The 17,168-nt window shown below is 37.6% G+C and overlaps 1 long non-coding RNA gene across 1 annotated transcript; it reads left to right on the top strand.

Annotated features, from left to right (window-relative positions):
• Positions 1 to 381: 381 nt before the first annotated feature.
• Positions 382 to 5,457, top strand: LOC308677921. Its single transcript, XR_014028571.1, has 3 exons — positions 382 to 468; positions 4,124 to 4,224; positions 5,086 to 5,457. It is a non-coding gene; the product is annotated as an uncharacterized lncRNA (long non-coding RNA).
• The last annotated feature ends 11,711 nt before the right edge of the window (positions 5,458 to 17,168 follow it).

Here is a 17,168-nt window from a genome sequence, read left to right as displayed (position 1 = left end):
TCATTCGTTGGAACCCCACTATGCAAACATCATCTTTTCTGACTTCAGTACTAAAGCTAAGACTAGACATTAGGGGCAATGTCCATGGCAACCCAGATGTATCCCAAGTAACTGTGCAAGTAACTGTTCATGGCCTAACATGAACTCAGACTTCAGCAAGGTGCTTACTATAGCATTCTTATTCTTACTATTTTCCCAAATATTTTATAGTTGAAAAAGTTTGGCACAATTGCAAATTGTGATCTAGAAAAGTTAGTGAAAATGTAAAAATTGTTAATCATTCAGGTGCTACAAACTTATTTTTACAGTAGTAGATGCTCATTCTGAATTTAAAATGTATTGTTAGTTTAAAAACAACAATAAACAAATATGTTTATTTCAGTGTTACATATATGATGTTCAAAGCTCATCTCCAGTAAGAATATTAAATCCAGAGTTGAACATTACAGAGTTGCATTACAGCCTGAGGTAAGGCAAGTCATAATTCTGCTCTTACTGTTCCTCCCTATCTCTGACATAATAATATGTGATTAAGACATGTTTTATTGAGTAAATCACAATGGTTCAGTTTGTATAAACAATATTACAGTTCAGCAAGAGTTGTAAATTCTGTCACTGAACAGTTTTTTCAATGGTGGTCTAGGTTATAGGATTGGCATAGTTAGAGGGCTTATTTAAAGGACTACAATAGTATCTAGTAGTTTCATGACTCCCCTGACATTCTGTTCACATAAATACAAGAATTTCTCTTTAAAAACAATGCTTTCTGTACTATGGCAAGAAGGCATAATCAGTGGATATTCCATTCTAGCAGTGGGCATCCTTCTTTAGTAGTGAAGAGTCACATCCAGTGGTGGGATTCAGGCAGTTCACACCAGTTTGGCAGAACCGATAGCTAATTTTTTGTTGCCCAGATCCAGAATAGACTTCCGGAAGCGGCATCCACACAGAGAACCAGTTGTTCACATATTTGAATCCTACCACTGGTCACATCTACCGGTACAATATCAAGATTGGTAGATAATTAGAGTTTGTGGTCTCAAAGAGTAAGAAAAGGATCATTGCACAAGTTTACCTGATATGCTGGTTGCATCCATTTCTGGATTGTGAAGTCCTTTATATTATCACTCATGCCGTTGTTACTCCATGATTGCATATTGCAATGAGCTCTACATGGGGTTGAAGATCACTCAGATGCTACAGCTGCTGTAAAATGCTGCAGAATAGGCAGTGTTGAGGATGCCTTAGAATGCTCATGTGACAGTAGTGGTATTGATGACCATCTGGATACAATTCAAGATGCTGTTTTTCACATATATATCGTTCATAGCATAGGGCCAGGCTATCTGAGGAGTCTGTCTGATTTGTGCCCTTCTGGTGAGGTCAGACAAAGAAGATGTGCTTCAAGTACTTTCAATCAAACAATGCCTATCAGCTCTCAAGAAGCACGCCTATTTTCTTGTGACCCCTGTCCTTTAGAATAACAGAACAACAGATTTGGAATTATTCTCATTGACAGGAAACTTTTTCTTAATTCTAGATAAGCTTCCATCCATTACTTCTTGTCTTGCCTTCAGATTCTTTGGAGAATAAGTCAACCCCCTTGTCTCTGTGACAGCACCTCAAATACTGGAAGACTGCTGCCATGCCACACCTAGTTGTACACATACCTAATCTCCACAACTATACACTTTATTCTCCAGTTCTCTAATTATCTTTGTTGTTCTTCTCTGTACTCTTTCTAGAATCTCAACTTTTTTTTCTATCATGGCGACCCAAACTGGATGCAGTATTCCAAGTGTAGTTTTACTACTGCAGTATAAAGTGGTACTAACACTTCATGTGATCTGGATATCTCTATTGATGCAGAGGACTGCATTGTCCCTTTTGGCAGCTGTAGTGCACTATTGACTCATGCTTAAGTGATTGTTCATTAGGACACTTAGATCACTCTCTCAGTTACTGCTGCTGAGCCAATATTTGTAAATTTCTATACAGACAGATAAATTATCAATGGCATATTATATGCAAATCTGTACCATCTTTTTTTGTGTGTCTCTTTTCCTCCTTTGCTTTGAGGGAGATGTCAAAAATAAACCAAAAAATGACAAAGTAAAATCTGATCCAGTTCTTTATTTATTTACACCTAATAGATAGGATCTCCATACTAAAGCTATAATCTTCAGACCTAATAGATATACCCCATGAGATTCTAGGGTGTGATTACCCTGAACCTTTTTTTCCTTTGCTATCCAGTTCAGAACTGTGCAGTCTCTTATTGTAAGTTTCTTTCTGGAATGTGTTGCCTCAGTGGTGGGATTCAAATATGTGAACAACTGGTTCTCTGTGTGGATGCTGCTTCTGAAAGTCCATTCTGGGCCTGGGCAACAAAAAATTAGCTATCGGTTCTGCTGAAGTGGTGCAAACCAGCTGAATCCCACCACTGGTTGCCTCCTTTGGGAATCCATGGTGCAATTGCCAAGAATTCTCCCACTCCTTCTCAGCTGAACATTCCATTAAGGAATGCTCTGTTTCATGGGTTTTCATGATTATTATTATTATTATTAATAATAATAATAATAATAATAATAATAATAATAATAATAATAATAATAATAATAATAATAATAATAATTTAATTTCTATACCGCCCTTCTCCCAAAGGACTCAGGGCGGTGTACAGGGCAAATACAATAAAAATACAGTATACAAAAGATAAGATAAAATTAAATATTAAAGCCAAATTACAATAAAAATTAATGAAAATTAATATTAAAATACCCCAAACCCATCAGACCAGGCCGGCTTGTTCAAATAAATAAGTTTTCAGGTCACGGCAGAAGGAGCAAAGGTCAGGAGCCATCTGGAGCTCAACCGGTAAACGATTCCAAAGGTCTGGCGCGCCCACAGAGAACGCCCTCCCCCTGGGGGTCACCAGCTGACACTCTCTGACCGACAGCACCCTGAGGAGGCCCTCTCTGTGGGAGCGCACTGGACGAAGGGAAGTAGATGCCGGCAGCAGGTGCTCCCGTAAGTAATCTGGATCCATGCCATTTAGGGCTTTATAGGTCATCACCAGCACCTTGAATCTCACCCAGAGGGCAACTGGAAGCCAATGCAGCTCACGGAGTAGAGGTGTTACATGGGAGTATCGGGAGACCCCCAACACAACTCGCGTGGCCGCATTCTGCACCAGTTGAAGCCTCTGAGTGGTCCTCAAGGGCAGCCCCATGTAATGGATCATCTTGGTCCCATGTCAGAGAATAGAAAAATTATTAATCTTAATAGCAAAATTCACAACTATTTTTTATTTTTTATTTCCCCCAAAAAGATTAGTAAAACTCCAGGAATAAAAGCTTTTTAAATATAATATAGAGATGGTACATTTATGGTACATTTTCTGTCTCTGTTTCAGCAGTTTATTGGGCATCTCTTCTTTTCCACAGCTTCTATTGCAAAGCTCCCAGGGATCGTATAGCCTGTAACATGTACTGACATCTCAATGCACACCCCTCACCCCACACATAGGGTGCAACAGCAAATCTTCCAGAGCCTACACATACTCTCTGCAGCATCCCCTGCCCCACTTCATAGTATTCATCCACCCATCAGCCTGCCTGCAAGCCACCCTGGACTTGTAACTTGCTATTGGCTTTCCTACTAACTTTGCTTATGGGAAATCAGCAGAAGCTGCAAATCATGGCCATGTGAGGTTCTCACTAGGTGACCCACTCTGCTCATTTAATAATGACATTTGGGACTGCCAGGATTACTATGGCTATGCAATATAGTCACATGACCACCATATCATGTGAAGATAGAAATTCTAGTCCCACTCACCATTGTTAAATAGGATGACTTACACTGAACACTGCATGTACTTGCTTTGTCTGGAAAAACACCATGCCTCGTGACATCTGTTCTTACTGTGGTATTTGTATAGAATATTTTCTGTTTCAAGAGAAACTCCAAGGAGGAAGAAAAGAGAAAGTTTTTGGTCTTACATATTCATTATGAATCATTTCATATTTAAATTGCATTAATATTATAGAAATTTATTATCAAGCTGATTCAGTTTTCCAAAATAGGAGAATATTTATATTTACAAAGCATTCTTTCCTAGGCTTGGCTGTCCATGCATCAGAAAAGAACAAAACAAAATGAAACATTCAGACTTGCTGGAAGCTGATATACCAATTTAGCATACAGTTGAAACATTTAAAGGTAAGTAATTTAGCAAAACAGGATTGTCTTCCAATGATTCATACTTGAGAATGGATGGTCTGCCTGCTGAGGGAACTGTGACTTGGATACAAAATTCTTGATTCTACTTTACTGAGGGAAGACACAAATTGAATCAACAATTTAACCTGATTGTAACCCATAAATTTCTCTCTACTGTAACACAGTTTACTGAATGCAGTATATTTTTCTTTGAGGAATGATTAGGCAAAGTGAAGTAAAATATTTGGTTTATAAGTATTGTTTGGGGGTCATTACTTGACAGAAGGGTCAAACAGGTAGAAAAGGAATTCTAATCAGTAGAATTATGGAGGAGGAGAAGGAAGGACATTCTGGAAATGGGTTCTCCTTGATGGATGGCTGCCATTTTGAGGTTGTTTTTTTAAAACTTTTTCTGAGGACATTTTGCTTTGGGATTAAATTATCTAAGTAATTTTATAAGATGTTTGATATTGGTCTGTTGTCAAAATCCTTTTCATATGATCAGTCTAGACTGCTAGTAGGAACAATATGCTATTTTCTTGTCAGATTTTGACTTGGGGGGGGGGGAGAGAGAAAAGAAGACTTTCCCCCACAGCAAAAATGAAAGATGTGCAAGATATGTTAGTAATCAAACATGTGCATTTGCAAGTATTTTGTTGTTGACTCTTAGCCTGTTACCATATATGTCTATATCTGTTTTAAAGCTGACCCCAGTGAGAAGAGCCACATTCTGACGTTATATATATATGGCTTTCTTACATGTGCTTTTTTGGCTCCCAAACATTCTGGACTGAGAAGAATGAATTCACACAAATTAATTAAGCAGTGATTTTGTAGACATTTGGCTGCACTCTCTCTTAGGGTACCTTAGGGATCATCTGCTGCCGGCATCAACTTCCCTCCGCCCTGTGCGCTCCCACAGAGAGGGCCTCCTCAGGGTGCCACCGGTCAGAGAATGTTGTCTGGTGGCCCCCAGGGGGAGGTCCTTCTCTGTGGGCGCGCCGGATTTATGGAATCGTTTGCTGGTCGAGCTCTGGATGGCGCCCGACCTTCGCTCCTTCTGACGCGATCTGAAGACCTACTTGTTCGAACAAGCCGGCCTGGCCTGATGGGTGATGGGTTTGGGTTTTATTATTGTTTTAATCTATTTTAACTTACTGTTGTAAGCTTTTGGGCACTTTGTTTAATCTCTTTTAATTTTTGTATTCTTGTATTTTATATGTTTGCCCTGTTCACCGCCCTGAGTCCTTCGGGAGAAGGGCGGTATACAAATAAAATTATTATTATTATTATTATTATTATTATTATTATTATTATTATTATTATTATTATTATTATTATTATTATTATTATTATTATTTATTTTCCTCTTTCATCTGCAATGAATGTATCCTCAGGTGAGAAACAGGAGGGTACACTATCAAACCATTTCTTCTCTTTTGCATTACCACAGAAGACAGGTTGGCACCATTGCATACTTGTACCCTAACATATTTTGTTTCATCAAGAACAACAAAGAATTCTGCAACAAGTTAAAGAGAATCATTTTAATGCAGTCTGCAAAGTCAATCTTCAAAGAGTTCTATGGCAGCTAAAAACAGCTGAAAGATAACAATTTTATTATAATCTAAAATGTTGTGAAGAACCCTTTCCATTAAAAGTATCTGATTTGTTTGCTGTAATAATTGTGTTCATCTTTAATGTGGCTGGAATAAGGGTGCCTAAATTAAATATTTTTCCACAGCATTAAGTAAGACAAACAGTACAATAACAACAGAATTACAGTATACTGATTGCTGTTGTGGGTAAGAAAGCAAACAAACAATGTGGTCAATTTGTTGGGGTTAGGAATGCAGGGATTCTCTTCCCTCAAAAATAATTAAAATTTATGCCATTTAGTTAGTACACTAAGTTGGATAATGGCAGATGAGACTCAATGGATAACATTTGACTCCTCTTTGTTATGTTCAAAATATAGAGCCTCATACTGAGAATTAAAAAATGGGCTTCAGTACATTTTGATGTAGTTGTTGTAGAGATCCAGCATCTGGTAAAAAGGGAGGTCCCTGTTTAGTTAACTTGCATACAAGACAATTCATTGAGGCCTATGTAACTGATCAGGCAGTCAGCTGCATAGTTAAAGACCATATGTTAATATTATTTATTAATGTTAGCTAGTACATTTGGCTTTCATTCATTTTATATTCATTAGTAAGAAGAAAAGTTATTCTGATATAAAATGATATATGTCATATAACCAAGGGCGAATTGCAATTTGTAAATGAGGACTAGAGAAGAATGGATGGAGAAAGAAGAAAGATCAGGAATGTGTAGTATTTTATATGTACCAACAAACTGAATAACAAGTAAGAAGAATTATGAGATGATCCATAGTCTTAGTGTTTGTACAACATAATACAACATTAAATCTTGATGAGAAGAAAGAATTACTTAAACTCTAAGTCACTGAGGACATTCTATTTCTATCAAAGAGTCAGCTGTGGTTACCATTATATCTGCATTGGCATAGCGCTTTGCTTCAGCTAGTCTGGAAATGTGTTTCTGGCCAAAGTTCCAAATTGTGGCTACGATAAGGAAAATGGGCAGATGTAATATTAGCTCCAATTAGCCCTAAAACTGAAAGGAATTCTCTCCCACCCTTTAAATTACATGGACTTCATACAGTAGCAAACTCAAGATTCAGGTGTAAAGTAGGTGGATCATGTTCTTTTATTTCTGCTATAAGCAAGGCTGTGCAACTTCTTTCAGGCTGAGAACCACACCCAGCCCTGGAGTGGAGTATCAGGTGCCATCCTTTCCAAAATAAGGAATAGATCCAAAATGAAAACAAAATATCTGGTTTATATTTAAAATTAGAAGCTGCTTTAATTATTTACTCCCCACTCATGTACTGAACATTGCTCTCTGATTACAATGAAAATTAGAATTGAGTAAAAAAAAAGATTTGGAAGGGTAGCCACATGTTGCCCTGGGTCTTACAACACAACCAAAAGAAGGAGAATAAAAATGACAGTTATCTATAGGAGATATTATATTTTTCTATCTAGGTTCTCTTAAACCAGTTGAACTCAAAGCAGTGTTTGCAAATGTATAAAGTGCTAAGCTTGCACAAACTCAGGACCTTTTTGTTCAATACTGTTTTACACTCAGCTGGATGAAGAACTGGAATAACAATGCTTAAACCAATGAAGAGATCAAAGCTTCCAAAATGCTTTGCAATGGATGCTTTCATGCAGATATTTCAATAAGAATCTATTTGACCAGAATGTTAATAAAATAAAGTTTACAATGTCAATTACTGTACACTAGAGCTAGTAAAGTAGGAAGACAAAAGATAACCGGAATAACAGGCACGTTTGATCTTGGAGTACAAAATGAAGCAGGGCACAGGCTGATAGAATTTTGTAAAGACAATACGATAGTCATAGCAAACACTCTTTTCCAACAACCCAAGAGATGGCTCTACACAAGGACATCACCAGACATCACCAGACAGAAATCAGATTGATTATGTGCTCTGCAGCCAAAGATGTAGAAGCTCTATACAGTCAGTAAAAACAAGACCAGGAGCTGACTATGGCTCAGATCATGAGCTTCTCGCTGCAAAGTTTAGGCTTAAACTGAAGAAAGTAGGGGAAAGCACTAGGCCACTCAGGTATGAATTAAATCATATCCTTGTTGAATATACAGTAGAGGTGAGAAATAGATTTAAGGAATTAGATCTGATAGACAGAGTGCCTGAAGAACTATGGACAGAGGTTTGCAACATTGTACAAAAGGTAGCAACTAAAACCATCCCAAAGAAAAAGAAATGCAGGAAAGCAAAATGGCTGTCTGAGGAAGCTTTGCAAATAGCTGAGGAAAGAAGGGAAGTGAAAAGCAAGGGAGAGAAAGAAAGATACGCCCAATTGAATGCAGAATTCCAGAGAATAACTAGAAGAGATAAGAATGCCTTCTTAAATGAACAGTGCAAAGAAATAGAACAAAACAATAGAATAGGGAGGACCAGAAATCTCTTCAAGAAAATTGGAGAGATGAAGGGAATGTTTCATGCAAAAATGGACATGATAAAGGACCAAAATGGAAGGGACCTAACAGATACAGAAAAGATTAAGAAGAGGTGGCAACATTACACAGAAGAACTATACAAGAATGAGCTTAACATCCCTGATAACGATGATGAGGTGGTCACTGACCTCGAGCCAGATATCCTAGAATGTGAAGTGAAGTGGGCCTTAGAAAAGCTGAGCAACAACAAAGCTAGTGGAGGTGACAGTATTCCAGCTGAGCTATTCAAAATCTTAAAAGACGATGCAGTAAAAGTGCTACACTCAATTTGCCAGCAAATTTGGGAAACTCAACAGTGGCCACAGAATTGGAAAAGATTAATTTACATTCCAATTCCAAAGAAAGGCAGTGCCAAAGAATGTTCAAACTATCACACCATTGCACTCATTTCACATGCTAGTAAAGTTATGCTTAAAATCCTACAAGCTAGACTCCAGCAGTATGTGGATCGAGAACTACCAGAAGTACAGGCAGGATTTCGAAGAGGCAGAGGAACTAGAGATCAAATTGTCAACATACGCTGGATCATGGAGAAAGCTAGGGAGTTCCAGAAAAACATCTACTTCTGCTTCATTGACTGTGGTAAAGCATTTGATTATGTGGATCACAACAAACTGTGGCAAGTTCTTAAAGAGATGGGCGTATCAGACCATCTTATTTGTCTCTTGAGAAACCTATATGCGGGTGAAGAAGCAACAGTGAGAACTGGACACAGAACCACTGATTGGTTCAAAATTGGGAAAGGAGTCTGGCAAGGCTGTATACTGTCACCCTGTCTGTTTAACCTATATGCACAGCACATCATGAGAAAGGCAGGGCTAGATTAATCAAAAGTTGGAATTAAGATTGCCAGGAGAAATATCAACAACCTAAGATATGCAGATGATACCACTCTAATGGGAGAAAGTGAAGAAGAACTAAAGAGCCTCTTGTTGCGGGTGAAGAAGGAGAGTGAAAAAGTTGGGTTGAACCTTAACATTAAGAAAACCAAGTTCATGGCATCCAGCCTTCTCAATTCCTGGCAAATAGATGGGGAAGAGATGGAGGTAGTGGCAGATTTTATTTTCCACTGCTCCAAGATCACTGCAGACAGGAACTGTAGCCAAGAAATTAAAAGACGCTTGCTCCTGGGGAGGAAAGCCATGGCAAATCTAGACAGCACACTAAAAAGCAGAGACATCACCCTGTCAACAAAAGTGCGTATAGTCAAGGCTATGGTCTTCCCAGTTGCAATGTATGGCAGTGAAAGTTGGACCTTAAGAAAGGCTGAGCACCAAAGAATTGAGGCCTTTGAACTATGGTGCTGGAGAAGACTCCTGTGAGTCCCTTGGACTGCAAGGCGATCAAACCGGTCAGTCCTAGAGGAGATCAACCCTGACTGCCCTTTAGAAGGCCAGATCCTGAAGTTGAAACTCAAATACTTTGGCCACCTAATGAGAAGGCAGGACTCACTGGAGAAGAGCCTAATGCTGGAAAAGGTTGAGGGCAAGAGAAGAAGGGGACAACAGAGAATGAGGTGGCTGGATGGAGTCACTGAAGCAGTAGGCGTGAGCTTAAATGGACTCCAGAAGATGGTAGACAATAGGAAGGCCTGGAGGAACATTGCCCATGGGGTCATGATGGGTCAGACATGACTTCGCATCTCACAACAAGAGCTAGTATGAAGTGGATCTTCCAAAGAAAATATTAAATTTCTTCCTAATGCAAAGAGGCTACTAGGAAGGAAGAAAAGATTTTAAACTGGAAAGAAGTGTTAATTAGATCACGCATCATGCTACATCACAATGTTGTTTCTTTTAGCTTGGAACAGTATTGGAACCAGCTACTGTAGCAGTGTTGTTTGTGAACCAGGCCAGTGTGTCTTATTCTATAAATCACGGTTTAAAGGATTCCACATTGTTATGTGTAGTCATTCTCTTGTGTAATTTCTAATAAAGAGCCTTTCCCCTCTTGTACCTCAGTATGGCAGAAACATGCCCTGTCAGCATCTTTTTTCTGTTGTTGGGTTTGTTTGTTTTTTGTCAGCTTATGAGTGAGACAGGCTTAAGTCATCTTTAATTGTACCAGTTAATACCAAAATTCCCTTTTCTCATATTATTCCTGTGTAATCTAGAAAAGGCTTTAATACTGAGAAAGATGGAAAGAAATAGAAGAAGAGGATGAACATCAGCAAGATGGATGGAGTCAGTGGCTATCAGTGCACTGTTGAAAGATTTGAGAAGCCAGGTTAGAAACAGATTGTTATGGAGAAAATTTGTCTATATGGTTGCTACAAATCAAGACAGACGTGAGGGCCCATATTCAATTAAATCAATCTATGTGCAAATTATGTAAAATTTGTTATGCTTTATCATCTTGTCAACCAATGGAACAGTTTGACTTCAGATGTTGTGAGAGCTTCATCACTGGAAGCTTTCAAGAAGAGATTGGACTGCCATCTGTCAGAAATGGGTGGGGGGTTGGACTAGATGACCTAGAAGATCCCTTCCAATTCTGTTGATCTATTCTATTCCTTATACTGGAGGTTGTCAGGTGTCCACTGGTATTGTAGTACCACTTAGAGGTTGTTTCAGACTGATGTGGGCATGCTCTTCCTTTTGGTCCCTCATTAGTCTGACCACTATTATGCCTTCATTGTGTTGTTGTTTTTTTTCTAAAGAGCTAAATAAATAATGTTGTGCACTGAGCTATCAAAATTATGCAATCAGCTAAAGTGCTTCAACTTCATGGTCCTTAGTGGATTTCATGCAAGGCTGAAATGAAATAACAAAACTGTTTACTTTTAACATGTCAATTTCATCTTCCTGTTTTAGTTTTGATATTGTTGTTTTCAAGTACTCCATATAATAAACTCTGCAAGGAATAAATTCTGCCTACATCATAATAACTGCCTTGTACTTTATAAGATAAATACATTCTGTCTCCTGATTGGCCTCTGGTAACAAGTGAGAAAGAATATAGGCGCAATAACTCATTGCATGTCCATGTGTTGATAATGCTGGTCGTCTAATGAGTAATGAGTAAGCTCTTTTTATCCATCTTAATATCCTAACCACATAACTAATTGAGGGTCCAAGCTGCTGTTTTAACTTTTAGAAATTAACTATAACCCCACATTTGAAGTACCCCCATTTTGTTCCATTCTGGATTCTTTCAAGCAGAATGATGGTTTAAAATGAATACAGTGGTATCTTGGTACTTGTCATTAATTGATTCCAGGGGTCACAATGAGTAGTAAAAATGATCAGTACCAAGAAAATCACATGATTATTATGTGACCCTTTGTTTTAGCCAAAGGGTAGTTTGTCATGAGGCAACTGACCCCAACCAGTTCTAGTTTGCATGTTAAGCACCAAATAAATGATGAGTACTGGGACAAAATTTTCACATCAAAATATGTCAAGTACCAAATTTGACAAGTTTTAGAGCAGTCAAGTACCAAGATACCCTTGTAAATAAATGAATCAAATTCAAGTGCAAGACACTCTCCTTGAGGGTATCTGCTTAACCCACAGATAGAATGGACATACTCCAATCCCTTCCATGAAATGTTGCTATTTAGCAAGACCTAGATAGTATATCTTTTGCATAGAAGCCCTGGCTCTCTTTTAGAAAGCCATAAAGAATTGGCTCCTAGAAAAAGCACCAGCAACAAAGTATCAGATCAATATGATTTAGATTGCCAATATCCTTTCCTTAGTCACCTAATGCAAGTCAGCATATATAATCTGGCTACCATAGCCAGATTATATGGTGTTTTTTCATAGCCTGAAAGTACATGTACATGATTTTATATATTAATTATTTGTATGGATCCAAATTTATATTTTTATATTTCTGTGGTTTTCTTGTTTGTTTGTTTGTTTCTGCCTTCATTATTTTGACAAACAACTCAAGATGGTAAATATATTCAACAGAACTTTCTCCTCCTATTTTCCCCGCAACAACCAACCCCTGAGATGAGTTTGGCTGAGAGAGAGCCCCAAAAGTAGGTTAGAAATAAAAAAAGTCTCATTCAAATCAAATTTGATTCCTAGTGATTCCATGGACATATAAATTGTTTCTCACTGGTTTATTCAGGATTTTTTTTGTTCATGTATAACTTTCCAGGAATTCCTCTTTATAAGTTAGCTTCTGAACCCAACAAGTCAGTTGTGCCATTTTTCTATATATAGTTTACTGTTACTTTATTTATTCAGGTTCTGACAGTTATTTGCTTGCAAAGCTGCAATGCAAGTATGAAAGGGCAGTACTTATATCTTGATGACATCTATTTTTTGCAAGTTTGGGAGTAGGTGAAATAAAACTAAAAAAAAATTCTTACTATTTTGTTCAGTTTTTTCAGTTTTCGTTTATTATTAATCCTGTGCTGATTTTAAGAACGATTAGAACGAATTTTGAAACAATATGCCCAACTTCAGATCATACTAACCAGAAAGTGGTTTGCTTAGATTTGCCTGTGTTATGTGAACCTAACAAATTATGATTTATTCTGGAAACCAAAAATTTTGGTTTATTCAGTAAACCATACTTGAGAAAGTAGGGGGAAATGTGACATATGTTGCATGAATCTAGCCTATATGAAGCAGAGTACAGAAGCAGGTCAGGTTATTGTTTCTAAGAGCCAGGTTAGCCTCAACCAATGTTTTGTGCTGAATCCAAACAAAGCACTAGTTTGCCTCTTTCATGCTTCCGAAAGTCATTTATGTTTCTGAAAGGCCATTCTAATGACAACTTGAAACAATGATAAATGTAGCCGCTAATCACTTGCTTTACAGCATACCAAGTGAAGAAGAAAACTGTATTGAAATTGCTCTGATAGAACTGCTTCAAAGAAGAAAGGATTGTGCAATGAAGAGTTGCATACTAAGATGCTAAAAGGTGGGTAAACTCTGGATGTTTCAGCTTGGTTTTGAAAGACCAGAGTCCCAGAGCACCACCCTATATAAACACAGGAGGTGAGACAGGAATTCTTTCGGAGCTGTTGCCCCAGCACTGTGAAAGAGTTTTCTGTGAATCTTTGAAGTGCCTCAATTCACGTTAAATGGGGGGTGGGAGTTCACACTTTTCCTCTCCTCCCTATGATTGTGTAAGTGGGTCAGGGATTTTCCTTCCATGGAAACTCATGGTGCAGAAAATGCATCTGTTTTGAGCTATCTTTGTAAAACAAAAGAGCCTGGAAAACTTACTGCTGTGTTGAAAGAACTGTTTGAGTTCAGGAGATGAAGAGAGCAAAGTCCACCCTCTTAAACAATGTTCCCTCCCCACGGTTCTTTCCATCTTGTTTGCTTTCCACCGAACTTGCTTTTGATTTTAATTTTATGGGATATCTTTACATGCAAATTGTATCTTTTAAAGGTTTCTTCCCCCTGCAAAATTATTCTTTCACTACTTAAAAACTTAGGCATGATCCTCCAGATTAGGAAGATTATCTGTTATAAAATCTTGAGTTGCAATGTTTAATTGTTAATTTCACAATCCTAGATGTGCTTACTCATTAGAAGATCTAGTTTTATTTAGTTGCATTTACCACTAGTAAGCATTCAGCAGATTGTAGCCTTGTTAAGCAAATTATTTTCTGAAAAAGGCATTTTGATTAACTTTTTTTGCATAATTGTGATCATCTCTATTGTATTCTTTATCTGCAAAAAACAAATAAACAGCAATATTTTTTCCTTAAACAATTCCAGTATAGGTGAGAAGTTTGGGTTCTGGGGTTTTTGTCTATTAAAACAGAAATCATTGAGACTCAGTATTGTGATCAAACAGATCACAACACTTAAGATCATATCCTACCATTATGATATTAAGCAAATTTATGCAGTTTATTGATCAGGTGAAATCACTGGAACTGATCATCAAATACACACTTTTAAAGATCCTTTAACTATCCTTTTAATTGTAAAACCATGGTGGCTGTAATCTCTTAAAAGCAGTTATCCACATGAATGCTTATGCTATTTCTCCAGTCATTTACCTACCAGACTGAAGACATTGCTACTTCTTTCTAGGCTATATGACTGATCCAAACACTCTTAGGAAGGGTGCACTCCAATGAAACAAAGCCTCTTTGTGGGACCCAGGAGATGCAACTTCTAGGTATTGACCTCTATGTGTTGACCTTTGTCTAGACTTATGGTGGGCAATGACCCTTCTGGTCTTTAGAAAGGCTGTCAGGAATTGGCTCTTCTCCTAAAGTGTTTGGTAAGGATGTCCTGGAGTTCCAAATACATGATGGTACATTTTCTGTTCAGACCATAATTTTGGTATTCTTAAATGGTTTCTTCATTGTACTTTTGTTTATTCTTTTGTTTATTTCATTATTGTGGTTTTATTTATTCTTTTTGCTCGGTTCTATTAAATTGTTTGTAAGCCACTCAAAGTCACTTTAGTTAAGCTGGGCAACATAAAAGTATTTTAAATGAATAGTTTTAAAGTGTTACTTGATTCACCAATTTTATCCTATCACTTTATTGACTACATACCAAATGCTAAATCATAATTTTTTAAAACACACATAACCCTTGAAGTCAAAAGCAACCAAATCACATTATGGCTTAATACATAAGCAAGGAGCAAGGTCAAGTAATGAAACATCTCAAAGCAAACTACCAAGCTCAGAGAGCATCAAAACCCCACATAAATCCACAACCGTTTCTTCCCCTAGCATTCCCCTCAATCTTCCATTGTTAAATTTAGTATCAAGTCTAAAAAAGAGTGGTGCTTGAAGAGTGGCTCACCATTTGATTTACCTAAAGACAGTTCTGTATATAATTTTAAATAATACTGCAATCCAATACCATTACAATAAGGGACATTTTGCGTGTGAATACTTTTTGAAGAAAATTTCAGCCAGTTTGAATTATAGCACTCATGAGCTTGGAAAATACTGCTGTAAGCCAACATTTCCTGTGATTCCAGATTGGCATAAGATGAGATGGAAGTGTTTATAATAAATAATAACAGTAATTAATAAAATACATCATTTTCTTGTGGTGTGTAATGTGAAACAGCTCTGTTTGCATGCAGTCTACTTTGCCTTTATGTCACATTCTAATCTAATCTAGAGTCAAGGTGGGATGAATTGATTGCAATGGATATAGCAAATTCCATGTGATTTTGAGGAATGTTGTACAGGTGGGAGATTATTGATTTGTTCTTTATTCCTTTATTTTGCTTCTTCATTGCTTTCAGTCCATAGACTATATTCAGGGACAGCCTTGAATGAAACATATGGGAGGGAAAGATGAAAGGAGAAAACAAACATAATATGTGTATTAAATATTTATAGAATATTAATTGTTTATTTTTTATTATTTTTATTATTTCTGTTTTTTTCCTTTCAACTTTAAAATTATTAGGTATTTTTTCTTTGACAATGCACAATTATGTATGTATTTTTTCTTTTTTATAGAGTTTTATTGATTTTCTATTTTTACAAATCATAGGTGCTTAGTAAGCAACATGTTGTCTGTGTTCATTTTTTAGTTAATACATTTTAAAACTATTCTGTCTTCTTTTTCTTTGTTCTTCAATATCGCTCTGTCAGTTTCTATACATTCTGGCTTTTTCTTAATCCATTCTTCTTCAAATGGTATTCTTCACTTTTCAAACACTAAACAAATGCAATTCTTTCTGCTATTAATCCATATAACATACATACAACATTAAGTATATACTTCTTCATATTTTTCTAATATTATATCTACTAACAATAGTTCTAGATTACATTTTTTCTATCCAATTCATGTCTCAATTTTATTTGCAATTGAAATCACCTTGTTGTTGTTAGCTGCGAAGTCGTGTCCGACCCATCGCGACCCTATGGACAACATTCCTCCAGGCCTTCCTGTCTTCTACCATCTTCTGGAGTCCATTTAAGCTCACGCCTACTGCTTCAGTGACTCCATCCAGCCACCTCATTCTCTGTCGTCCCCTTCTTCTCTTGCCCTCGATCTTTCCCAGCATTAGGCTCTTCTCCAGTGAGTCCTTCCTTCTCATTAGGTGGCCAAAGTATTTGAGTTTTAGCTTCAGGATCTGGCCTTCTAAAGAGCAGTCAGGATTGATCTCCTCTAGGACTGACCGGTTTGATCGCCTTGCAGTCCAAGGAACTCGTAGGAGTCTTCTCCAGCACCATAGTTCAAAGGCCTCAATTCTTTGGCGCTCAGCCTTTCTTATGGTCCAACTTTCACTGCCATACATTGCAACTGGGAAGACCATAGCCTTGACTATACGCACTTTTGTTGACAGGGTGATGTCTCTGCTTTTTAGTGTGCTGTCTAGATTTGCCATGGCTTTCCTTCCCAGGAGCAAGCGTCTTTTAATTTCTTGGCTACAGTCCCCATCTGCAGTGATCTTGGAGCCCAGGAAAACAAAATCTGTCACTACCTCCATTTCTTCCCCATCTATTTGCCAGGAATTGAGAGGGCCAGATGCCATGATCTTGGTTTTCTTAATGTTAAGTTTCAACCCAAGTTTTGCACTCTCCTTCTTCACCCGCAACAAGAGGCTCTTTTGTTCTTCTTCACTTTCTGCCATTAGAGTGGTATCATCTGCGTATCTTAGGTTGTTGATATTTCTTCCAGCAATCTTAATTCCAACTTTTGATTCATCTAGCCCTGCCTTTCTCATGATGTGCTCTGCATATAAGTTAAATAGGCAGGGCGACAGTATACAGCCTTGCCGGACTCCTTTCCCAATTTTGAACCAATCAGTGGTTCCGTGTCCAGTTCTCACTGTTGCTTCTTGACCCGCATATAGGTTTCTCAAGAGACAAATAAGATGGTCTGGTACTCCCATCTCTTTAAGAACTTGCCACAGTTTGTTATGATCCACACAATCAAAGGCTTTAGCAT

This window comes from Vipera berus (genome assembly GCF_964194415.1).
Source record: "Vipera berus genome assembly, chromosome: Z".
In the NCBI taxonomy this organism is placed as follows: domain Eukaryota; kingdom Metazoa; phylum Chordata; class Lepidosauria; order Squamata; family Viperidae; genus Vipera; species Vipera berus.
Note: the sequence above shows the minus strand (reverse complement) of the source record. Positions and strands in the feature narration are given on the sequence as shown.